This window comes from Cupressus sempervirens, chromosome 1 (genome assembly GCF_028749045.1).
Source record: "Cupressus sempervirens isolate cs-2001-9-10 chromosome 1, ASM2874904v1, whole genome shotgun sequence".
Classification (NCBI taxonomy): Eukaryota; Viridiplantae; Streptophyta; class Pinopsida; order Cupressales; family Cupressaceae; genus Cupressus; species Cupressus sempervirens.
In genome coordinates this window covers 251104349-251131395 of record NC_143118.1, presented here as the reverse complement: position 1 = coordinate 251131395, position 27047 = coordinate 251104349, and the positions used below count along the sequence as shown (strand labels likewise).

The 27047-nt window shown below is 32.4% G+C and overlaps 1 pseudogene; it reads right to left on the bottom strand.

The window, feature by feature from the left end:
• The window catches only part of LOC149577097 (UDP-galactose/UDP-glucose transporter 4-like), a 78081-nt pseudogene that overhangs the window by 664 nt on the left and 50370 nt on the right, over nt 1-27047 (bottom strand).

Here is a 27047-nt window from a genome sequence, read left to right as displayed (position 1 = left end):
ATTAATCATCAAGCTGGTTAGTGAACAAAATGACAATTGTGGGACTGAGAAACTAGGGTTGGATTAGACCAAATTTTAATCATATACATCTTCCTTCTATCAGATACAATATCATTTTACCCTTATTCATATACCAACAACCTAGAAATGGCATCCTACCCAACATAGAAAGTGACAGTTACCATGTATCAAAAAGAAAATATCAATCTTAAAATCCACCAATTTAACAAGTGGGTAGGATGGACCCAAATATCTCCCTAGTAGTCAACACTAGCCACTGCACAAAAAACTTTAGTTGAAAGACAATAATCTATCCCCATGCTCATGCCCATGTTTCCAATTAAACTTCATTACATGCAATAATGATAATAGTGTGCAAGCAATTGGCATCCAAATAAAGTGGGTGAAAGAAATAGTGTGCATTATTCAAGCACATGATTCTTTTCTTTGGAGTGTTATGATTTCAAGATATGTAGATGATGAACTGATTAGGCTTTTGACCCTTCCAAATAAAAGTGGTAGAAAAAATTAGTTATTGGGATAAGAAGATGAGAGGTAGATGGATTTGGGTTTTGCGATTCCTTGGAATGTTAGTTTGAACTTCACTTGGTTTCAAGAATACTACAATATTCTCTACTTCACAAGACCAACCACATGAAGGTGGAAACTCATCTAGCCTCACCCCCCTCCCCCTAACATCAATCTAAATTCCCCATTAACATCTAATTACATATTTAATTCATTTGATTCATCCATTTATGAACTATAACATTTAATCAATGCAATCACATAAAATTCATTGATATGATATAAAATTCATTAACACACAATAGTAATGAAGACTTTATATTATATTATTAGAAGATTTTACAAAATTTTACCCTTGTTCAACTATAGGCATCAGGGGAAAAAGAATAGGGCAAAGAAAACTCCCAATATACCTCATGACCAAAGTCCTATATACATTATAGATGCCCTTTATAAGGGTCTTTAAGAAGGGATACATCCTTTTATACAAGGGGGGGATTTTTTATAAAAGAACCTCTAAAAACAAATAAAAGGTTGGATCAAAATCTGTTGAGCCAGATTCCCTTCCCAACATATTAGGGATTAAAAATAAAAAAAACTAAGAGGGTTACAAACATTAATGTTGGAGGAAATTGGAGCAACAAAATTTTGATGAGATCTCTGGTCTGGTTAAAGAAATGGTGGACACTAGAGGTAAATGTTGCAATCCTTGAATAACCTGCAATAAAAAACAATATTCTATGGTAATGAAAAGAAGGGAGGTAAGGGGTTAATAGGTCTTATCCCCCTAAAACAAATATTTGACAAGTCACCTATTCTCAAAATAGGAATCTATAAAACTATTTAGCACCTTACACTTCTAGCTTTGGTCACAAATAGAAATATACATATACAGAGGAGAGCATATGAATGATTCAGATCTAGATATGTATACATATACATGTATATATAGTTATGGGAGATTGTTTGTATATATATAGACATACATACATATATATTTAAACACATATATCTACATAAATACAATTGTAAATATATATATATATATATATATATATATATATATATATATATATATATATATATATATATATATATATATGTATGTATATATATATGCATATATATATAAATATATATATATATATATGTATGTATATATATATGCATACATATATATATATATATATATATATATATATATATATATATATATATGTATGTATGTATGTATGTATGTATGTATGTATGTATATACATATATATGTATATATATACATTTATATATACATATATAAATCTCTATACATATATATATTATTCTAGAGGACAAACAAAAATTTATACTAAGGAGAATAATAAATTATTGTCTATCTCTATATTATATAAATTTAATCTAGCGCCCATAGAAGAGGACAAACAAATTGGCTTCAAGCAAAGCTATAAATTAGTGGTTGCTTGCCATGACACATATTCCAATGGCCAAATAAATGTAGAATATTTTGGTGCATTGGTTCACAAAAAAGTAAATAGGCCTAATCAATAATAACTAAAATTGAGAACTTCATTAAAAATAATCTATTTGATGTTAATTTCAAACAATGATAACAATGTGAATGACATTTCACTACATCCTTCTACTCTCGGCACAGATCCGACTCATGATTATGAAGGCTAATAGGTACATCATGACTATCTTTGACATAAAGGCTAATAGGCACATCATGACTATCTTATACATTCTCCTATGTCTCTTGTGGTTCTAATCTTATAACATGAGACTTCCTTTTCTTTTTTTGAGCATAAGGCTGATGTGCCCTTGTAATAAGAAATAAATGGGTTTAATTCTAAACATTTTTTTAATGTTATAAGTATTTCATTAATCTAAAGTACATAACAGGGATTTTTCTTCACTTGATAGTGCCACATCATCTACCACATTTTATTCAGCCCCAACCTCAACATGCTCAACACTAACATCATGCTCAACTCCATTACCATGATGTTCTCCATACTCAAAAATTATCACATAAAGGTTACACCAATTGCAATTTAAGATGCCAAATTTTATTAATAATTACATAATTGATTTTCAATAAAAATTGAATGTGTATCTCTATCACTATGATGCACATCAAGGCCTTCATTATGTGTAGGATATGTGCCTTCATAATCATGAGTAGGATCTATGCTAGGAGATTTGCATATTGGGCATGCCTTGAACAAGATACTAAAAGATTTTATCAATAGATATATGTTTCTTGAAGGGTATAAGGTGCACTATGTGACTAGTTGGGATTACTATGTGTTGCACATTGAGCTCAAAGTTCTGTAGTTCATAGACCAAGAGGCAAAGAAAGAGCTCACACAATTGAAACTAAGAAAGAAAGCTATTCAATTTGCCAAGAAAACTATATGTGTATGTATGTTTAAACACATATATAACATGTGTGTTTATATTCAAGAAAATGTAATTGGTAGGTATAAAGCTAAATCACACAACCTTTGCCAGCATTATTGATGTCTGTGACAAAACAAGAGCTTTAGAATAAGCTATGGACATGCATTAAAGCATAAAGAATGTTTGTCAGATGTTGTAGTCACAATTGCCATGGTAGACATGTTTGAAAAATGGAAGCATAGACAAGGCATGTGAATTTTTTGATAGAATTCATGAACAAGAAGAGCCTCAAAAAGAAGAGTGTCCATTAATATGTTAGTGATTTTGCATAATGAACATTTAGAAGACATTGAGCAAAGTTTAGTGTCTAAAATTGATTACTGGCAAGGAATTTTATAAATAAATTGGCATGCTTTCCTCAGTAGGACAATATGGCAAGTTCAATGAAACCTTGTTGAACCAACTCTCATATAATGTTTCCATATAGTGTTTTGGATGGGATATTAACCCTACAAGCTTGAGTAATTTAATAAGATCTATTAATCTTGACTACATTAACTTAATATATAGAATACTATTATTTCTAGATTATGATGCTTTTGATGCCTACTTAAAACCATATAAGGCTTTCTTCAACCTATAAATGAAATGTTCTTTGGAAGGTATCTAAAAGCCTTGAAGTTGAGTGGCATAAACCTCTTCATTACTATACTTATAAAACCACAAAAAAACACTTTAAAGCATCGATTTAATAAATAGTTCAACCATGACAAACACTTAAAGACAAAGTAGTATAAATGTATCTGTCTATGAAACTGGAGAAAATGTTTCATTATAATCAATGCCTCCTCTTGAGTTTATCCTTTCACTATCCTTTCATTAGCTTTATTCCAGAAGCCATGAGAGAAAGCATGAGACAATTGATGTCAGGCTCATTGCTTATGTATGTAAGATAGATTGCAAAGGAAAGTCTATTAGCTAATGATGTTTACAAATTTGTGACTATATGATAATAGAGAATGCAAATGGCTTTCACTATCAGATGAATATAAGCTTGCACTACATCCTTGTGTAAAACTAGGAAAGAGTTGGTAGAATCCTACCACAGGATATTAAAAGAGGTAATACATTGGGTGATAAGTACTATCATAGATGCATTAGTTATGAAAGTTGTACCATGTTTAAACATGTGTACAATAAGCACACATCCCTAGGGTTTGTGGTTCATTCATTAGAATTTGACTTTTGGGGTGTGGCAACATAGAACAAATTGGCTTAATGGTAAAATTCCATATTAAGATGATTAAAGCATTAAGATTTTGTCTACAATCCAAAATGTTGTACACCAATACAACATATAAATTTAAGCCTTTTTATTCAAAGTGTGGACACAAATAAATGATAGATTGTGGCTCTTTCATTAATTTTTGTAATGAATATTTTAAAAAATTGATGATTAATATTCATATTTTATTCTTACATCCATCTACAAATATATAAAATATTTTGATGTTTGAAATCAATCTACCTATCTTCAAAACTCATAGAAACACTATTAAAATTTGTGGTAGATTTAAAAAGACCTGACCTAATCCAGTAGCCAAAGTTTTGCTATCTTAATTTAGAAACCTACAAAGGCTTCTAAATGTTTGTCTCTTCTAGTTAAACTTGTCCGAAAGTCTATTAATCTTGGACTCACCTTGCTTCAGTAGCTCAAAACATTATTAATGTTTGTGTGAGATAAACCATGTATACCTATCCAAAAGATGTCCAAAAATTTGATATAGATGGAGAAAATAATATTGCCCATTGATCTCAATTGCCAAATCTAGTAGAATACTTGGTTTTTGTGCTTCAAATAAAATGCAAGGCAAAGTCAAATGTGTTCTCCTCAAAGTTTAACCATGTTATTTTTAAATGTGTCCATCGAGTTGAAATACAAGTCCAAAGGACATTTGCAATTCCAAGGATCAACAACAAGATTTAGATGCAACTAACTAGAGCATGGTTTTGAGGAAAAACAATGGGCCCTTACAACTACCTTCTTCCAAAATCAAGTCCTTGGTAGTACAGGGCCCCATATAAATGCAACCAAGGTCATGATTGGCAAATGTTCCATGCAAATATGGAACTCCTCAAAGATTTGCAGTAGTGTAGAAAGGTTAATTACCAAAAATGATAAGACAAGAATCACTGACACCAATTTAACAAGGGTCATTTGACGAGGTAAAATAACTCCAAAAAATAGATAGGTGGTTGAGCAATAATGCACAACATCTAAATAGCCTAGAGGAAAAATATACAAGCTAATGTAGAATTAATGGATATTTTCCTAATAGCTGCATGGGGATGGCCAACATAGGGAGCCCAATCATTGTTGAATAGAAGAGCATTTCCATCTATTCATTTCAAACTAGCAACACAAGTTGAATAAATAGAATCATACATGATTGTTTCTCCCTGAATTGTGACTAGGAAAAAATGTGTAACACCCTAAAAGAGGGTATTCACTTGTTGAATATGTGCAAAAGGTTAAAGAGCATCACACCTATGAAGTGGACAGATTGATAGTAAATATTGCCTCCTATAGATTTCGTACAAATAAATCCATTATTAGAGCTCCACAGATCATTATCACTCTTGCAATGCTGAAATTTGGTGAAGTATGAGCATCTATAAGGGTGAACATGATTAAGCCCACAACAAGTAGCAGCATAGATTTTTATTCATGGATGAGATATTTCCTCCTCAAGCTAGGTATAAAAGCTCCCATCACCATCACTGGAATAACCCGTTCACATATTTTTAAGAGAGATCAAATATCATTATTCAAATAAAATCAAAGAAACTGCCCTATTCTCAAGCCCTAACAATTAATTCTACTAACTTTTCACTAATAACAATAAAATTACTACCCAATAATTTCACTCTCATTGTACAACTAGAGAAAGGAGCAATGAGGAATTAAATTAAATTAAATAATTAGAAAAATAGACATTTTAGCACTCTAAAAAAAGGGTAAGGAACCAGTGCTTGAATTTCTATAATGTTTTTCAATTATTTACCCAAAACATTTACTACCATATGTGTGACCATAAATATAAGATCCAGACTACCTATGTAGCCTATTAGGAAGAGGAAGAACTATAAATGCAAAGTACATTGGTTGATTTGAACATGAGCTGAGAAAAATAGTTGAGAAAAGTGAGGGAACCCTTGGTTAGTCTATGGGATCCCATAAGAACACTCGAAAGCTTCACATATGTTTTCCATGGATTTACAACTTCATTTATTCTGAATCCCTTCAAATAAATGAGACCTAAGTAGATAAAGATTTGTACAAACATGAAGTACCATCCATAGCTGCAACACAACAACACACAATCTACTTATAGTCTACCCAGGTTATCTCATAAAATATGCACAACCAACACAAGATATGAGGAAAATACATTAAAAAGAGAGCAAGGAGATCAATCTAGAAATGCAAAATAGAACTCGCTAAAGATATTCTCAATTCAGAATGACAAATACCTAAACTGCAGCTTGTTATAAACATATTTCTCGATCAGAAATAACAAACACTCATAGAGGGTGGATGAATGAGTAGAGGGAAGGTTTTGATCAATGAATGCAAACAAAATCACACCGAGTGTCTCTAAAGAATTATCTTTGTTCCTCAATAAGCCACTACAAAAATTTAGTGTTCAAACATTTTACCTCTAAAAGCTCCCACAAAAACTTTCTCCTTTTTTTGTTATGAACTTGATTTGGTCAAAATTTTGACCAACTTAGGTATATAATATTAGTTTGGTCAAAATTTTGACCAACATAGGGATAAAAACTAAAAAAACATGAAATGATAGGCCAATATGGCCTTTGGTCAAAAACAACCCCCAAATTTACTAGTGCTTACTTCGTTGATTTGTAAATTGGATTGGTATATATGTAATCTATTGTATCACATCCAATGTACTATAAGCAAGTAATATAACAAGAAAATAAGAGTAGAAGAGTGAAGTACAAGGCTAAAAGAAGTATAAGGAGCAGGAAATATATATCTATCACTACAAGGTGATCATTACAATCAAAGGTATCTCATTTAGAAAACCAAGTTGCAGATGAAAGATTAGCCACTATTTTATCCTAATAGGTGGATCAGTCAAATCCTTTCACAAGGTAGACTCAATAGTCTTTTGTAAATCTCTTTACCATGTGCATAGTTTATTGTATGTTTTAAAATCCTTTTGCAAGGTGGACCTAGCAACCTTATAGCTCCTAACAAGGAAAATCATTACAAGTTATTATTGTAAGCCTTAACAGGCCAACTTTATACTATAGTACTAATGCTTGTGGGTATCATCCCCACCCTAGTTTTACTTTCTATTTGGAAGGTTTTTGGGTCATCAAAATTGTGTGTCAAAGTGTTTTGAATGCTTAATGTTTCCAGTTTCTCATGCATTCAATTAGATCAAAATAAATAAGAAGGATTAATTGGTAATTAATTAAAGAGTAAAGTTTTCTTAGTTATTGATTCGCCCCTCCCCTCTCAATAAATTAACCTATTATATATATTTCTAACAACTGTTATTTGAGCTTTTGTGGTTCTTAGAGAAAAGTTTAACTGCTTGAACAAAGATCAAAATCTATGAAGGTATTCATACTTGACAAGGCTATTGACAATGAGATGTTGTATTTGGAAATAGATATTGCAGAACTCAAGAAAGGAAAGGAGCAACTCTCTCAATCCTTGAAAAGAAGAAAAGGTCTTGAAATCTAGATGAATGACCATCTCTACATTGAAGAAAGAATTGAAGACATCTATTTAGTAAGCAATCTAGATGAGGCCAATGTCACAATCAAAGAACTATTAGAAAATAATGGTTTACTTCAAGAGGAAGTAAGAAACCTAAAAAGAGAGCAATAAATTCAATCAATAAGACTATGTGAAGTTATAGAAGAGAAAAACAACATAAAAGAAGAAATAGAAGGAAAGAATAATGAGATTCAACATTTATCCATTCAGCAAGTAGACTTCATTAATTAGCTCACCCCCTCTCCCATCCATTTTTGGCTGGAGGCTTTAGGGGAGCCACCCCTCTATGGTTCTATTCGGGTTGAGCCAAAGTGTTGGAAGGGTAAAGATGGAATAGCCTGGAAGGTGGGTGACTCTTCCTATTGACTGGCCCCTACCCTAGAATTTTATGGGCTACAAGAAGGTTGGACCTTGGTGATATTCACTCCCACTCACCACATTATTACTACATTGATCGGGGAAGTAGGAAAGGAAGTTTCAATCTGGGAAGCATTGATATAGAGAAATAATTGATAGTTGACCCTTACATATTGTGGGAGTAGGGATTAGGGACTAGAACTGCATCTAGATCTGCTAGTGCTATCTTTGGTTCTCCCATGATTGGTGTTGCTTCCCCTATCAATAGAGTTAGATATTCCATAGAGTCTATATAGATGGAAACTATGGCTCCATAGGATCCATTGTTAGATATGGGTCTGGATCACCACTTGGAACTGACCTACCCATAGAAACAATGGCCCTTATAATAATAGGGGTAGGGGCCTAAAAATTATAGGGCCCTCCCCCCTATTCTTGCATAGGTGCATGCATGCAGAGGGCTTCTATATTCTATTAAATCCCCTAGTAAATGCATGATGAGGGGTGGAGGTAGTTGATCTATCACCAACAATAGTAGGACCAATGAGGGATCGGGGGCAGGGGTGGAAGAAAATGACAAAGAACCTAATCGAGAGCTATGGAGCTTTCTTCCAGCCCATCCCTTAGATAGGAGAGGATGGGCTTGGGTCCTAGTTCTATGGCCTTCATAAACTATAGGCATGAACCCTGCAGCCCTTCACCCTACCATTCCTCTATAATTTTATGGGCCCCCTCCCTATAGATAGTAGGGCACCAGCTTAGTTGACTAGCTAGACTTCCACACTATTGGACCCAAATGCAAATGAAGAAATCATGAATCTAAGATTAGAAAATGAAAGGTTTTTAAATGATTTAAAAACTAAAAATAAAACCAATGAGAGGATGCTGAAATCTCAAGCAAAGATGAATTGATTGAATGAGAAAAGTCATTTTAGACAAAAGGGTAAACCATGAATTAGATATACAAAAGAAGGTGAATCATCCAAGCAAGGAGCTCAAAAGAATCCAAAATCTACTTGCAGCCACTATGGTAAGTTTGGACATACAATGAACAAATGTTGGAGCAATGGAAAGCTAAATTCAATGGAAAATGCTACAACTGCAATTAGCATGATCATAAAGCTAATTAATGCAAAGAAAAACCAAAATTTGAAGACAAATGCCACAAATGCAAGAAACATGGGCACAAATCCTTAGAATGAAAAACTAAGATACTGAACCCAGTAGAATAGACTGTCAAAGCTATATTTGGTTGGGACTATAACACTTGGTGAAAATGTCATTATTGTGGAGAATTTGGACACATTGAAATAAATTGTGTAAAACAACACATGAGGACAAGAGACACCACCAAAAGATATTTTATTCATACAAAACTTGGTCATCTTGCTAAGAACTATATGAATAATGGAAGAATTGAAGATGAAAAGACAAAAGTTGAGAACATCAGAAAGAAGATGAGACAACAATGGATTCCTAAATCTTCTAAAAATGTAAATCTAAGAAGTTATAATCATGTCAGTCAAGTATTTCCACTTGATCTCTCAAGGAGAACTAGAACTAGGATTCTAAAGAAGACATCTCACATTAGTTCTAGTTAGCAGAATGAATGATCCAAATCAGCATTCAAGATGCAAAAAGAACACCAAGCAAAAGATGACAGTCATTACCAAGCAAGGTCAGGTTGCAAGACCCTATCAAGCAAGGTTAGGAGTAAATATGTTTTGTGTGATTACTGAGTCATGAATGGCTTTTCTGAGCTTTCAATGCAAGTGAAGTGGATAATAGTTTTTCATTTAAGTGAACAATCATACCAAGAATTTATGGCGATCGAAAGGTGAAATTCGATAAAAGGATGAAATTGAAGTTATTTGTCACCACAAATTTTACAAAGATACTCATGCAAGAAAACTTTTGTGCATCTGAGAAACCTAAGAAAATCATTTTTGGAGACTTTAATATTTTCACAAAACCCTACCAAGTGAAATGGCATTCACCAGTAGCAAATTGAAGAAAGGATTTGATATGTTAGTTCAAGGCGTGGAATGGAAAGCACTAGATTTTAAGTTGAGTCCTGGCATTGTAGAAACCCTAGATCAAAGTGGAGCTCAATCACAAATTCTTTTAAAGGTACTATTAATCAATGACATTCGTTCACATTTTAAGTGTGCTAGTTGAGATATTACAACATTGGAAATGGATGAAACCCTAGAAAAGTTGTGTGTGAATGACATGTTAAAACTTGCACATCAACACCTTAAAGTGAAAGGTTTGATTCATATTCCACATATGCCACAAAATTTCCAAATTAAATGGATAAGATTCACTCTTAGTCATGTGCATAATGGTCAATTGTAGTTGGAACAACTTATTTTTATAACCAAGAAGATTATCCATAAGATCACTAGTCTTCCTATGTTGGCAAAAGCTAAAATGACCAAAACCCTAAGTTAGGTCGACTTTGAGAAGAAAATTCTTGCCTTGTGGGATGGAAGGGGAATGAAGATCAGCTATGTTATAGACATGGAATTGAAGTTTGGGATACATGTCATCACTCATCAAATTTATAGTTTGAGAAAACTCAACAAAATGGCATGCAAAGCAATAGATTTAGCATACAAAGTGGTCAAGAATAACCTGTCACTCGACCTTGCCAATTTGATGCTAAACTAGTTCAACAAGAATATGGAAAGTATAAAAACCTCAAAGAAAAATCCTTGTAAGTTTAGTTCACTTTTAACTTGTCTATTTTTCTACATACAAAAGTTCTTCCCATCTAAAGGTATGGTCATATAGAGGAAGGATGTACCTGTGCTTTATCTGATTAATGAATATATAGCTAAAATGGGAGAAAACAATGTTAGTATTATGGACAATTACTTTGTTGAAGTCAAAGATAAGATGAATAATAGATTTAGGATACCCAAGAAACTTGTTAATGGTTATAGAGGCGGTACTTGTTTCATGGTTGATATGAGTATATATTCAGGTAGTTAGACCAAAGAATGTATGGGTCAAACCTCTAGGTTATGAGATATACATAGTTGAAACCAAGGACATTATTGAGGAAGAAAAGGCTAGAATTGAATTGGGAATCAAACACCCTTTAGCAGTCACCAAAGGGAAGAAGAGAATTGCCAAACTAAAAACTAGTTCCACTGTTTTGTTGACTAAAGGAAAACAAAAAGACATAGAGAAAGGTGAAGAGAAATTGGAGGAAGAAGAGTCATTAAAGAAAAAAGGCAAGGTAATTATTATCAAGCTTGCCAAACCATATTGTTATGTTCACAAGGAGAACATCAAGAAAGAAATGTGATAAAGAAGGAGGAGATGACATAAAAAATTTCAAACCACTAAAGTATTAGACTAGGATTAAAAAGAAGCAAAAGAAAATGGAAGATGTGACAATGTCTAAAAAGGGAAAGCAAAAGTATTCCCCAAACTAGATTGCTCAATAGATTCTAAATGAACTATTGGAGAAAGTCAAGCCAAGATGGGAGAATTCAATGAAAAATGTAAGAGACCTATATGAGCAGACCCTAAGGCAACTTATTCTGAGATTAAGTGATAAGGAAGTGAAACAATCTCTAATGAAGAATGAAGAAAAACTGACCTTGAGATTCAACACTTGTCTTATACTAATGAATGACATTGAACATGTAGTGAACAATGCTACAAACAAATGGAAGAACATTTATCTTCTTCACAAGCTAAGTGATAAAGATGATGATGATGAGAAAGAAAAGGATGAAGAAGTAACTCATTATGACAATATAGAAGATGAGGAAGAGGAACAAGGACAAGAAGTTACTAAGGAAGACTTAGCAAAAATTCAAAACATTGAGGAGACCAATCTAGAGAAAATTGTTGTAGTAGTCATAGCCTCACTTTCTCATTCTCCAAGCCAAACATTGAAAACATCAAGCACAGAGAAATCTACTACAAGATTGATTGTGTCAAATACTGTAAGCACAAGCACTTAATCAATTTTTACAGCTATCCAACTTAGTACTTCATTAACAGAAGTGACAAGCACTTCATGTACTATGCAGACAACACCTCCCTATACATCAATTTTGGTTACATTAGGTATTTCAAAAATGAGTATAGTATCTACTTTTTCAGTGAGTCCTACCATTTCTACAATTGTGTCCATGCCTAGCATGCAAACAATAAGTACAAGTACATTTGAGATCTAGTCTTAACTAAGTACAAAATTTTTGAGTAAAGGAAAAGAGAAGGATGAGGAAATTGATCTTAATAAGGAGATTGTTATTCCTAATTGAGACATCTCAAATCTTAACCCTAATAAAATGCAAATATTTGAAGAACTTCTTTAGAAGAAACCTTAGAAACATAGGCTTAGAGAAGAAAGAAATAAGGAATTTAAAATAATTGAAGATGCTAAGAATATTTTAATTAAGGCATTAAATATAGAGATTGATGCTTCTTAATCAATTTTGATTCAATTAGTAGAGCAATCCATATATTCAACAAAGATTTGAATGGATAGGACAAATTGTTGTACGGAGTTGAGAAGAAGTTTGAGAATAAAGTTTTGGAACTTATTGCTCAAAAGATTGGTATTCATCAAGTAGAGCTATATACTATTCTAGGCTCATTGGAGACCTCCTACAACAATGTAACTACATTATTTAGTAAGCTTTGTGATACATCAAGTTTCACTAAGGAAATGAGAGAAAAATTGTCAAAGATTGATGAAGATTTGTAGGACATTGCTCATCAACTACAACTTGACCTGAGTTATAGTTCTAACCACTATTCAAAGATGAAATTCCTAGCTGATATGCAAGAATAATTGCTAAGAGAAGAAGCTAGAATAAGATCTACATTGTTAGACATTCAGGGCATGATTCTTCTAAACATGGATGCATTGTAGAAACATATTGTGACAACAACTTCTTAATTTCTGATCATATGATAGAACTTCTAGCAAAATTTCACTTTCCATTTCACACATGCAAGGTGTTGCAAAAAAATTGGGACAAGACAATGACACTAATTTTAAATGTACATTCAAATTTCTTGTCACATTTTAGAATTACAATATAGTATATAGCATAAATATTTGGCATTAATGTCAAAAGCGGGGAGAAGATGTATATTGTATATAAGATGTATATTATAAAGGGAGTATACATAAAAGGGAGAAAATGTATATATCAAATGTAAAAAGATGTAATGTATATTGTATATATGTATGGGGGAGCATTACATGTTCAGATACTCAGACATACATCTTCTAAAAAATAAATCTCAAAAAATCTCAAAACATAGTACTCTACTGAGTTGGAGACACAAGGTGATGAATAAACAGTGTTGTTGAAATTTAGTTTTGGCTGATAAGTGTTTTTGTCACTAAAGCCAAAGGGGGAGATTGTTGGCATTGCAATCATGTTTTTTTATCAGTGACATACTTATTTAGATTGTAAGTATCTACCAAGCATATTGTATAGTTAACAGAGTTAACCAAGCATTTTATCTCCACTAAGTTCTATAGTTTCCACTAAATCCAAAAGATAGTTTTCAGTTTGCCCTAAGAAATTTCTACCATAATGGTGATTAGCATTGTAAACTGAGCTTCATAAGGTTTACTAAGTTCCTCAATGTAAACTGAGTTGTGTAATACTTATGAGTTCATAGTATCAGTAATGAGAATCCAGTGTTGACTGAGCCACTCATTGTTAACCAAGTGATTCAATTTATACTAAGCTCATTGTAATAGTATTTATCGAGCCATATAGTATGAATCAAGTGATTCAATTTATATGTTCAGTTTCATAGTATTTATTGAATCACCATTGTAGACCAAGTTCAGACTACTCAGAAAGTGATTAGTATGGACTGAGCTTCTATGTCTTTCGAATGGATGACGATGTTGAGCATTAACTATTGATGCCAAGTACCAAAACCTCACTAAGCTGGTCCTTAGAACCTGAGTTCATGCAGTTTGGGCTAACTTTGTGTATTTTGTGTAAACTTGTATTGTAGCTGACTTTGTAAATTGGATTGGTATATATGTAATGTTTTGTATCACATCCAATGTAATGTAAGCAAGTAATGTAACAAGAAAAGAAGAGTAGAAGAGAAAAGTACAAGGATACAAGTAGTATAAGGAGCAACAAAGATTTATCTATGACCACAAGGTGATCATTAGACTCAAAGGTATCTCATTCAACAAAAAAAATTGTAGATCAAAGATCAATGACTATTTCATCCTAAGAAGTGGATCAATCAAAGCCTTTCACAAGGTAGACTTAATAGTCTTTTGTAAATCTCTTTACTGAGTGCATGGTTTATTATATGTTTGTAAATCCTTTTGAAAGGTGGATCTACCAATCCTTATAGTTCCTAACAGGGATTATCAGATGTGATTATTGTCAGCCTTAACAAGCCAAATTTATACTATAGTACTAATGCTTGTGGGTATCATCCCCACCCCAATTATACTTTCTATTTGGAAGGTTTATGGGTCACCAAAATTGTGTGTCAAAGTGTTTTGAATGCTTAATTTTTTTACTTTCTCATGCATGCAATTAGATCAGAATAAATATGAAGGATTAATTGGTAATTAATTAAAGAGTAAAGTTTTCTTTGTTACTAATTCATCCCTCCCCTCTTAGTAACTTAACCTGTCATATATATTTCCTAAACGTATTACTATGGGGGATTATTGTAGATATTTTATCATGGTGATATGTTACATTCATGACTATGTTTTTCATTGATGTCAATATAGATGTTTTATGTGGTATGTGATAGAAGAAAAATGAAAAGATCAAGTTGGTACGGATAAATAGTTGAGTACCTTTAGTCATAAGGTTAAATAGAGATACTACTGTGTGTCTAGTATATGCATCTAACCTTCAAAGAACAAGATATTATGCCTACTAGAAGTTATGTAAGTTTTGGTGAAGACTATTCTAAGATAGAGTTTACAAAGGCATGTTTTGGTAAAGTTGTTATATCTCTTAGTAGGTTTATTATTCTAAGAAGCCAAAGTTAAAAATGTGAAGAAGAACTATTGGGGATGATGTGGTTAAGTTGGCTCTGTTATGTGTACAGAAAGATATTCAAGTTGCAAGGCAAAAGATTAATGTTATCACTGTGTAACATGTTCTTAATGTGGTCCTATAATAATTAATTGAGAAGGTGTAACAACTAACTCAGGGAATTTTTTGATGCATTCAATATAAAGGAATGACTTTTTCCTTTATCACAGGTATGGAAGAGTAGTGTTGTATGAAACATGAAGAGTAGAATGTGAAGTTGAGTAGAGCAGAGTGAAAGTGAAGGAAACTTCATTACAAAGATTTTATTGTGTGATCTAAAATTGGATACTTGGATATGACATTTGTGATCTAGTCTACAAGGTCTGATAATGATTGGTCTAGTTGATAGGATAGAGGAAATAAGTTATAGTACAGTACATAAAATTATTCTACAAGGAATAGTTGAGAGATTAGTTGGACAATGAGTATGGTGATCTTTCTCCAAAAGCTATTTTGATAGTGGCTCCTTTTATCTTCTACAACTCCTAATTGGGTTGGTACAACTGCTAATAGGGTTGGAATCTCCTAATAGGAATTCAAAGTCCCATAACATTGACTTTTATATACTAAATATTGTAATAGACTCCTAATAGGGTCCATCCTCTAACAAGAAATATTTATATTAGTACATCATCTTTTGGGCATCATTCACACTAGGATTTTTCCTCTAATCAAGATTTTTCCTAGTTAACATATCTAGTGTAATTGTCTATGTGCATCTTGTTATGGTTGCTATTTACTTTGGTTGAATAGATAATATTGTTTAAGGTTGATAAATGTTTTAATTATTGGATAACTTATTCACCCCCCTGCCCCCCTCAGTTATCTTGGTGGACTATTGTTTCTAACAATTGGTATCAAAGCATCGGGTCTTTAAAGATAACTTTTGACAACTTTGAGAGATTATGACAAGTGAGTTTAGGAAATATAGTCCTACATCTGACAGAGTAAATTTTGACATCTAGATGGTGGAAATTCTTGGCGAGTTATAAAATTTGTGTAAAGAATAGAGCATTGAGTTTTTAGATCCAGAATCCTTCTGTTGTATACACAAGAATAGAAGCACAAGCAAAGATAAGTCCAAATTTGAAGAAGACATAAAGATAAAGGAAGGTATTGATCTACTTACAAAAGGAGAGCCAGAAAGTGTGAATTTTTTTTTTTTTTGGACATGCAAAGACTTTGGTCATTTTATGTCTAGATGTCCTATGAGATTAAGGAAAACTGGAAAGAGTTTACTTTCTGAGAAAGTTTAGGAATTTAAAGAAAGTATGGAAACATTCTTGGATGAATATGATAATGAGCCTAGATTAGTTAATGAAGTAATAAAGGCTACATCTTTGGTAACTATTATGGAAAGTGCAAATGTGAGAATTGATGAGAAATTTAAGATACAAGAATGAATATAGTTGATTACAATCTAGATGATGATGTTATTTCTAAACCAAGGAATGATGAAGTATTCCTTGAGACTAACAATGCATTTTAGAATGAAGGAGAACAAAGGTAGGAAAAAATATTAGAACCTTCAATGGAGCCAAGATTTGAGATAACAACTCCTACTATAGGTAAGAATATGACAAAGAATCATCCACCTAAGAAAATCATCAAAAGAATTATATGTATAGATACTCAGAAATACATCTTCTACAAAAACAATTTTGAAAAATCTTAGAAACAGAGTACTCTACTAACTTGGACACACAAGGTGATGAATAAACAATGTTGTTGAAATTTAGTTTTGTCTAATAAGTGTTTTTGTCACTAATGCCAAAGGGGGAGATTGTTGACATTACAGTCATGTTTTTTATTAGTAACACACATTTATTCAAATTGTAAGTATCTACAGAGAATATTGTATAGTTAACAAAGTTAACCAAACATTTTAGTCTTTACCGAGTTCTATAGTTGCTACCAAATTCAAAAGACACTATTCAATTTGCCCTGAGCAGTTTCTACCATAATGGTGATTAGCAGTGTAAACTAAGCTTCACAAGGTTTACCAAATTCCTTAGTGCAAACTGAGTTATGCAATTCTTACAAAGCTTATAGTATCAATAACAAGAATCTAGTGTTGATCAAGCTACTGAGTGTTAACCAAGTGATTTAGTTTATATTGAGCTCATTGTGATAGTATTTACTAAGCCATGCAGTATGAATCAAGTGATTCATTTTATATGCCCAGTTTCACAGTATTCACTAGGTCACTAGTGTAGACCAAGTTCAAACTACTTGGAAAGTGTTTAGTATGGATTGAGCTTCTACATGTGGAGAATACATGACAATGTTGAGCATTGATTGTGGATGCAAAGTACTAGAACCTCACTAAGCTAGTCTTTAGAACTCAAGTTCTTGTAGTATTGGCCAACTTTGTGTAGTTTATGTAAACTTGTATTGCATCTGACCTAGTTGATTTGTAAATTGGATTGGTATATATGTAATGTATTGTATCACATCCAATGTAATGTAGGCATGTAATTTAACAAGCAAAGAAGAGTAGAAGAAAAAAGTACAAGGCTACAAGTAGTATAAGGAGTAGCAAAGATTTATCTATCATTGCAAGGTGATCATTACACTCAAAGGTATCTCATTCAGAAAACCAAGTTACAGATCAAAGATCACCCACTATTTCATCCTAATAGGTGGATCAATAAAATCCTTTCACAAGGTAGACTTAACAAAAAAAAATTAAATCTCTTTATTGAGTGCATACTTTATTCTATGTTTTTAAATCCATTTTCAAGGTGGACCTAGCAGTCCTTATCACTCCTAAAAGGGAAAATCATCAAAAGTGATCATTGTAAGCCTTAACAAGCCAATTTTATACTATAGTACTAAAGCTTGTGGGTATCATCCTCACCCCAATTTTCCTTTCTATTTGGAAGGTTTCTGGGTCACTAAAATTGTGTGTGCAAAGTGTTTTGAATGATTAATGTTTTCAATTTCTCATGCATGCAATTATATCAAAATACATATGAAGGATTAATTCATAATTAATTAAAGAGTGAAGTTTTCTTAGTTACTGATTCACCCCTCCCCTCTTAGTAACTTAGCCTATCATATATGCTTCCAACAATTAGTATCAAATCTTTTGTGGTTCTTAGAGAAAAGTTTAATAGCTTTAGCAAAGATCAAAGGCTATGGAGGTATTCAGTCTTGACAAGGCTATTGACAATGACAAGATAGATTTAGAAATGGCTATTGTACAACTCAAGAAAGAAAAGGAGCAACTCTCTCAATCTCTTGAAAGAAGAAAAGATCTTGTAATCCAGGTGAATGACCATCTCTACATTGAAGAAAGAATTGAAGATATCCATTCAATCCAAATGAAGCCAATGAAGAAATCAAAGAACTATTAGAAAAGAATGATTCACTTCAAGAGGAAGTAATAAAATAAGAAGAGAGAAAGAAATTCAAGCAATAAGACTATGTGAAGTTATGGAAGAGAAAAACAAGATAAAAGAATAAATAGAAGGAAATAATAATGAGATTCAATATTTATACCTTCAGCAAGAAGACTTCATTAATCATCTCACCAATGCAAATGAAAAAAATCTTGAATCTAAGATGAGAAAATGAATGGTTGTTGAATGATTTAAACACTAAAAACTAAACCAATGAGAGGATGATGAAATCTCAAGAAGACATGAATCAATTGAATGAGCAAAGTCATTTTAGACAAAAGGGTAAAGAAGGAATTGGATATATAGAAGAAAGTGAATCATCCAAGTAAGGAGTTCAAAAGAATCAAAAACCTACTTGTAGCCACTATTGTAAGTTTAGACATACATCAAACAAATGTTGAAATAGTGGGAAAGCTAAATTCAATGGAAAATGCTACAGCTACGAGCAGCATGGTCATAAATCTAATTAATAAAAAGAAAACCTTAAATTTGGAGGCAAATTTAAAAAATGCAAGAAACATGGGCACAAATACTCAAAATGAAAAACTAAGATACTAAACCTAATAGAATAGATTGTAAAAGCTATATTTGGTTGGGACTATAACACTTGGCGTATATGTCATTATTGTGGATAATTTGGACACATTGGAATGAATTGTGTAAAACAAAACATGAGGACAAGAGACAACACCAAAAGATGTTTTATCTATACAAAACTTGATCATCTTGCTAAGAACTATATGAATCCTAGAAGAATTGGAGATGAAAAGAAGGAAAAATCTAATAATATTAGAAAGCATATGAAACAACAGTGGATTTCAAATTCTTTTGAAAATGTAAGTCCAAGAAGTGATAATCATGTCACTCAAGAATTTAGTGATTCAAGTATTTCTACTTGATCTCTTAAGGAGAACTAGAACTAGAATTCTAAAGAATACATCTCACATCAGTTCCAATTAGTAGAATGAATGATACAAATCAACATTCAAGATGCAAAGGGGTCACTAAGCAAGGTCAAGTTGCAAGACCCTACTGAGCAAGGTCAAGAATAACTAAGTTTTTTGTGGTTACCAAGTCATGAATGAATCTACTGAGCTTTCAATGAAAGTAAAGTGTATGATAGTTTGTCATTTGAGTGAATAATCATACCAAGCATTTATGGTAATTGAAAGGTGAAATTTGATAAAGGATAAAAAATTGAAGGCAAGGTAACTTTTGTGCCTCTGAGAAACTTAAGAAAATCACGGTTGGAGATTTTTGTGCTTTCACAAAACTATACCAAGAAAAATGACATCTACCAACATTAAATCAAAGAAAAGATCTAATATGCTAGTTTGAGGTGTGGAATATAAGGCACCAAAATTTAAGCTAAGTCTTTCCATTATGGAAACCCTAGATTTGAGCAAAGCTCAATCACAAATTCTATCAAAGGTTATATTAATCAATGACATTAGTTCAAATTTTAAATGTTCTATTCAAGATTTTGCAATATTGGAAATGAATGAAACCCTAGAATAGTTGTGTGTGAACAATGTGATAAAACCTAAGAATCAACACCTTGAAGTGAAAGGTTTGACTCATATTCTGCATATGCCACGAGATTTATAGATTAAATGGATAAGGTTAATTCTTAGTCATCTGCATAATGGTCAATTATGGTTGGAACAACCTAGTTTGATAACCAAGAAGATGATCCATAGGATCACTTGTCTTCCTATGTTGGAAAAAGCTAAAATGACTAAAACTTAAGTCAGGTTGAGCATGAGAAGAAAACCCTTGCTAAGTGGGATGGAAGGAGAATGAAGATCAGCTATGTTACAAACATGGAATTGAAGTTTGAGATACATGTCATCACTCACAAGATTTACAGTTTGAGAAAACTCAATAGCATGTCATGCAAAGTAGTGGATTTATCATACAAAGTGGTCAAGAATAACCTATCACTTGACCTTGCTGAGTTGATGGTAAACCCATTCAACAAGAATATGGAAAGTATAAGAACCTCAAAGAACAATCCTTACAAATTTGGTTCACTTTTAACTTGTCTATTTTTCTATGTACAAAAGTTCTTCCCTTCTAAAGATATAGTTGTATGGGGGAAGGATGTACTAGTGCTTTATGAAATTAATGAATATATAGCTAAAATGAGAGAAAAGTATGTGAGATTATGGACAATTACTTTGATGCATTCAAAGATAAGATGAATAATAGGTTCAGGATACGCAAGAAACTCATTGATGGTTACAAAGATGATGTTTGTTTCATGGTTGATAGTGACAAAGTATATATTCACATAGTTAGACCAAGGATTGTATGGGTAAGACCTCTAGGTTATGAGGTAAACATAGATGAAACCCAGGACAAAATTGAGGCAGTGATGAATGAGCTTGTTGACCCTAAAGCTTCTTACTTTGGCACTTATGATGAAGAAAAGGCTAGAATTGAATTGAAAATAAAACTCCCTTAGGTAGTCAACAAAGGGAAGAAGAGAATTTTCAAACTAAAAACTAGTTCCACTCTTCTATTGACTAAAGGAAAAGGAAAGACATACGAGAAGGTGAAGTAGGAGATGAAGAGAAATTAGAGGATGAAGAGCCATTAAAGAAGAAATGTAAGGTAATTATTACCAAGCCTACCAAAACATCTACTGCTGCATTCACAAGGAGAACATCAAGAAAGAAACATGAAAAAGAAGGAGGAGATATGATATTTAGAAAACCTCCACCCACCTTCTAGTAAAGGCTAAAATACATAGAGCCAGGTGCCAACATAACAAATTTCAAAGCACTAAAGCATGAGACTAGGACTGTAGAGGAGAAGAAGTAGATAAAAGATGTGATAATGTCTAAAATGGGAAAGTGGAAGTATTACCCATACTAGATTGCTTAGTATATTTTGAATGAACTATTACAAAAATTCAAGCCAAGATGGGAGAATTCCATCAAAACTATAAGAAACATAAATGATTAGACCTTGATGCAACTTATGCCAAGCTTAAGTGATAAGGAAGTGAAAGAGTCTCTGAAGAAGAATGAAGAAAAAACTTACCTTGAGATTCAATGCTTGTCTTATATTGATTAATTACATTGAACATGTAGTAAAGAATGCTACAAACACATGGAAGAATATTTATTTTCTTCACAAGCTAAGTGATTTTGTAGTTCATGTCAGTGACAAGGATGATGATGAGCAAGAAAAGGATGAAGAAATTGATGATGAAGAAGTAACTCATTATGAAAATATACATGATGAGGAAGAGGAATAGGGACAAGAAGCTACTGAGGAAGACTTACTAGAAATTTAGAACACTAAGGAGGTAGACCTAGAGAAAATTGTTGCAGCGATCATAGCCTCACTTCCTCATTCTCTAAACCAAACATTGAAAACATCAAGCCTAGAGAAAGCTACTATAGGATTGATTGTGTCAAACACTATCAGAACACTATAAGATCAGTGAGTCCTACCATTTTAACATTTTTTTTCATTCCTACAATGAATTAGTACAAGGATAGTTAAGATCAAGTCTCAAGTGAGTACAAATTTTTTTAGTAAAGTAAAAGAGAAGGAAGAGGAAATTGATCTTGATGAGGAGATTGTTATTCCTAATTGGGATATCACAAATCTTAATCCTAATCAAACAAAAATATTTGGAGAACTTCTTCATAAGAAAGCTAAGTAGCAGAGCCTTGGAGAAGAAAGAAATAAGGAATTTCAAATAATTGAAGATGATAAGAATATTTTAATTGAGGAATTAAATATAGAGGTTCACACTTCTCAACCAATTTTGATTTAGTTAGTAGAGGTAGTCCATAAATTCAATAAAGATTTGAGTGGACATGAAAAATTACAGTAGAGAGATGAGAAGAGGTTTGAGAATAAATTTTTGGAACTTATTGCTCAACAGATTGCTATTCATAAAGTAGAGCTATCTACTATTATAAGCTCATTGGAGACCTCCTACAAAAATGTAACTACATTATTTGGCAAACTTTGTGATACATCAAGTTTCACCAAGGAAATAAGAGACAAATTGTCAAAGATTGATGAAGATTTGTAGGCAAGTGCACATCAACTACAACTTGACCCGAGTTATAGCTCTGCCCACTATTCAAAGATCAGATTCCTAATTGATATGTGTATGCAAGAATATGTGGCCTCTGCTAACACACACACTTCAACACGGTCATTGTATGCAGATTCATCCTGAAATGAACATTGGATTGTTCATCTGAAAATCAACCTGCAAAGCGACCTGTTGCCTTCTATCTAAAGGAAATTTCTTGTCAGATATCCTCAGATTCGAGGTGTTTAAGCAACTAGACCTTGTAAGAATGAAGGATTTGAAAGAAAATGCGACTAATCTATATGAGAATGCAGATTAATCTAGAATAAGATATGCACATTTAATCTAAGAACATGTAAAAGAAAGCTATGCTAAAATGTATGCATATTAAATCTAGATGAGAATTAAACTAAGAATGTAAAATGTATGTAAAAAATATGAGCAAATGTGAGTATGAATTCCAGCAGCAATTCGATGCAAAAATCTCCAAATTCATCCTCCTAAATGAAGAGATGAGGGTCTCTTAAATAGAATTTCCTGGAATCCATCAACAATTGAGACCGATTTGGATCAAAGGTCAAGATTGAAGATGAGGTTCAGTCATAAAGGGAGATTCCCAAATTAAAGGGAGTTAACAAAATTAATTTGAGTAAAATAAGGAGTTAACTATTTTAATTTGAGTAGAAAAAGGAGTTAACTAATTTAACTCATTTTTTATCAATAGTGAACTGGAAATTTCCCTTTTTGAACTGAAGAGAGATTTTGGTGAAATATTTAATTTAATAAAATGAGATATGCTCTCATAATTACTTTTTCTATTTAATTAAATAATCTTTAATTAATTAGAGACAATTTTCTTATTTAATTTAATAACTTCATTTAATTAATTAGGAATGGCTTCCTATTAAATTAAATAACTTTGTTTAATTAATTAGAAGTAAGTACTCCATTTAATTAATTAATTTTGTTTAATTAATTAGAAATACCTTTCCCATTTAACTAAATAATTAAATTTAATTAATCAAGATAGGCGTATTTATTAAATTAAATAAATTTAATTCCATAATACATTAGCCTTCGGATAAAATTTAATTTAATTAAAGTATAAATACTTAATAATTAAAATATAATTAAATCGAGTAGGTTTAATGCGGCTAATTTAAGTACATATTATAGGAATTAAATAAGAAATATGATGAATGCAAATTAGGGGTTTTTGCATCTGAAAATTAAGTCAAGTAGCGAATAGCAGAATGAGAATTGCCTATTAGAATAGGACTTAAAAATTATCAGAAATAGACCAGAATTGGTATAATGGCAATGAGCCAATTTTGGGGTATTACATTTTGCCCCTCTTTGAATGAATGTGCGAGCAACACATTCAATTCAAAGATAATCAGAAAGCATGATGCGAACATGAGATTGGTTTCGAAGGTGATGACACATACCAATTGATAAGCTTTTTAAGGATCATCTCTAGAACAGAGCTTAATCCTAAGGAATCCAAGCAGAGCACTTAGATACCTAAGATCGATAGCATTTAAAAGACAACCTCCAGAACAAAGCATATTCTCTAAGGATTTAGACAGAATGTCTAGATACCTAAAATTGATAAGCATTTAAAAGGTTTCTTCAGAATGAAGTTTAACCTTTACGGATCCAGATTGAACACCTGGATACCCGAGAGTGATAAAGCATTTAGAAGACTATCTCTAGAATAGAGCTTAATCTTTAAGGATCCAGATAGAATGCCTAGATACCTAGAATTGAAAGCATTTAGAAGATTATCTCTAGCACGAAGCTTAACCTTCAAAGATCTAGATAGAACACCTAGATACCTGAGATTGATAAAAGATAACAAGGTCCAATCATAAGTCATAGAATCATCCCCAGAACAAGGCTTGATCCTCAGGAGTCAAGATTTACACTATCCGAATACCTGTCCATCGAACTCTGAGAAGAGTTGTTATAAGATTGATTAGTTGATGAAAAGATAGGATAGATAGCAAAGATGTGATGCAGAGCCCTCTGTATTTATCTTCAAGGAATCTTAGTTCAACTCAAGGGATTCACAATAGGCTGGTACACCCTCAAGGAACCAAGAACATCTCAAAGATTACAACAAAGAACCCTGACATTCTACACCAATAAAGACAAAATCTTCATTCACACAATTAGATTGCTATGTCTGATTCCATTGTTCATAACTTCTGTTCTAAACGTCTTCTTGAAAATTTTTTTGGAGGAATTGTTCCAAATTAGTAATGCTCAAAAATATCCAAATCTGAGACCAATACAATTAGTATATTATGAATTACATACTCTGAACCAAGACCCATTTTCTCTGTCATAAACCAGAAACAAAACTGGTAACCCATACGTAATTTATAATCTGATTATTGGATTGGTCTCGAGTGGGGCATCAATCCTACCAATGCCCTGAAAAGGTAAAGGAAAGGAAGAGATACATTTTGAAAAAAAATTTGGTAATATTCTGAGTTGTTATTTTGATTGGTTTTCTGTTTTAGTGTTGGTTCCAGGTCTTGTACGACCATGTACAGCCTAGAAACCATGTAAATTTTGTATATTTGGATAAGAGAAGTGAATAAAATTTCTTTTGGCTTTGGTTTGGATTTTTTTCATTTAGAAATGAAGAATTTATGCAGGTTTTTGCAAAGCTTGTAAATTGCAGATTTGAGAATGCCCAACTACAGTCAGATTGAAACGTTTGGTACAGGAATATTTTGGAAAATAAAGACCTCTAAAAATATTCATTGGAAAGATACATGAATTATATTTCATTTCCTTTTGGTTTGGGTTGTTTTTATATAGATTTGTGAAAGTTATGAAGATTTGAGTGAAAACTGATTTTTAAATGCCTTCAATGGTGTGGCAGGCAAAGATTTGTGCTTATACATTGATTTATGTATTGGATAAATTAATGGCTTACAGATTTGGAAACTAGACTCACAAATGGATGATGAAGAATTGGTTTGGGGTTATTTTAATGTTTTTTGTGAACGTTATGTGATGCCCTAGGAAGGGTTACCAATTTTGTTTCTGGTTTATGACAGAGAAAATGGGTCTTGGTTTAGAGTATGTAATTCATAATATACGAATTGTATTGGTCTCAGATTTGGATATTTTTGAGGATTACTAATTTGGAACAATTCCTCCAAAAAAATTTTCAAGAAGACGTTTAGAACAGAAGTTATGAACAATGGAATCAGACATAGCAATCTAATTGTGTGAATGAAGATTTTGTCTTTATTGGTGTATAATGTCAGGGTTCTTTGTTGTAATCTTTGAGATGTTCTTGGTTCCTTGAGGGTGTACCAGCCTATTGTGAATCTCTTGAGTTGAACTAAGATTCCTTGAAGATAAATACAGAGGGCTCTGCATCAAGATGCCAAATAGAAAGGAACAAGATGCCCCAAGTGATTAGATGCTCCAAGTGATAGATGGCAAAGATGCCAAATAAAAGGGAACAAGAAGCCCTGAGCATTATTCAATGATGTAATCATCCTACCCCCTCGGGACCGAAATCGAAAGATGACACACCAAAAATATGATTTGAAGCAGTATATCATGTCAGAAGAATCTAGAAGGGACCAGAAATGTATGCGTGAATATGTGGCCTCTGCTAACACACACTTCAACACCGTCATTGTATGCGGATTCATCCCAAAATGAACATTGTATTGTTCATCCAAAAATCAGCCTACAAAGTGACCTATTGCCTTCTATCTAAAGGAAATTGCTTGTGAGATATCCTCAGATTTGAGGTGTTTAAGCAACAAGACCCTGTAAGAATGAAGGATTTGAAAGAAAATATGACTAATCTATATGAGAATGCAAATTAATCTAGAATGAGATATGCACGTTTAATCTAAGAACATGTAAAAGAAAGCTATGCTAAAATGTATGCATATTAAATCTAGATGAGAATTAAACTAAGAATGCAAAATGTATGTAAAAAATATGAGCAAATGTGAGTATGAATTCTAGTAGCAATTCGATGCAAAAATCTCCAAATTCATCCTCCTAAATGAAGAGATGAGGGTCTCTTAAATAGACTTTCCTGGAATCCATCAATGGTTGAGATCGATTCGGATCAATGGTCAGGATTGAAGATGAGGTTCAGTCATAAAGGGAGATTCCCAAATTAAAGGGAGTTAACAGATTTAATTTGAGTAAAATAAGGAGTTAACTGTTTTAATTTGAGTAGAAAAAGGAGTTAACTGATTTAACTCATTTTTCATCAATAGTGAACTAGAAATTTCCTTTTTGAACTGAAGAGAGATTTTGGTGAAATATTTAATTTAATAAAATGAGATATGCTCTCATAATTACTTTTTCTATTTAATTAAATAATCTTTAATTAATTAGAGACAATTTTCTTATT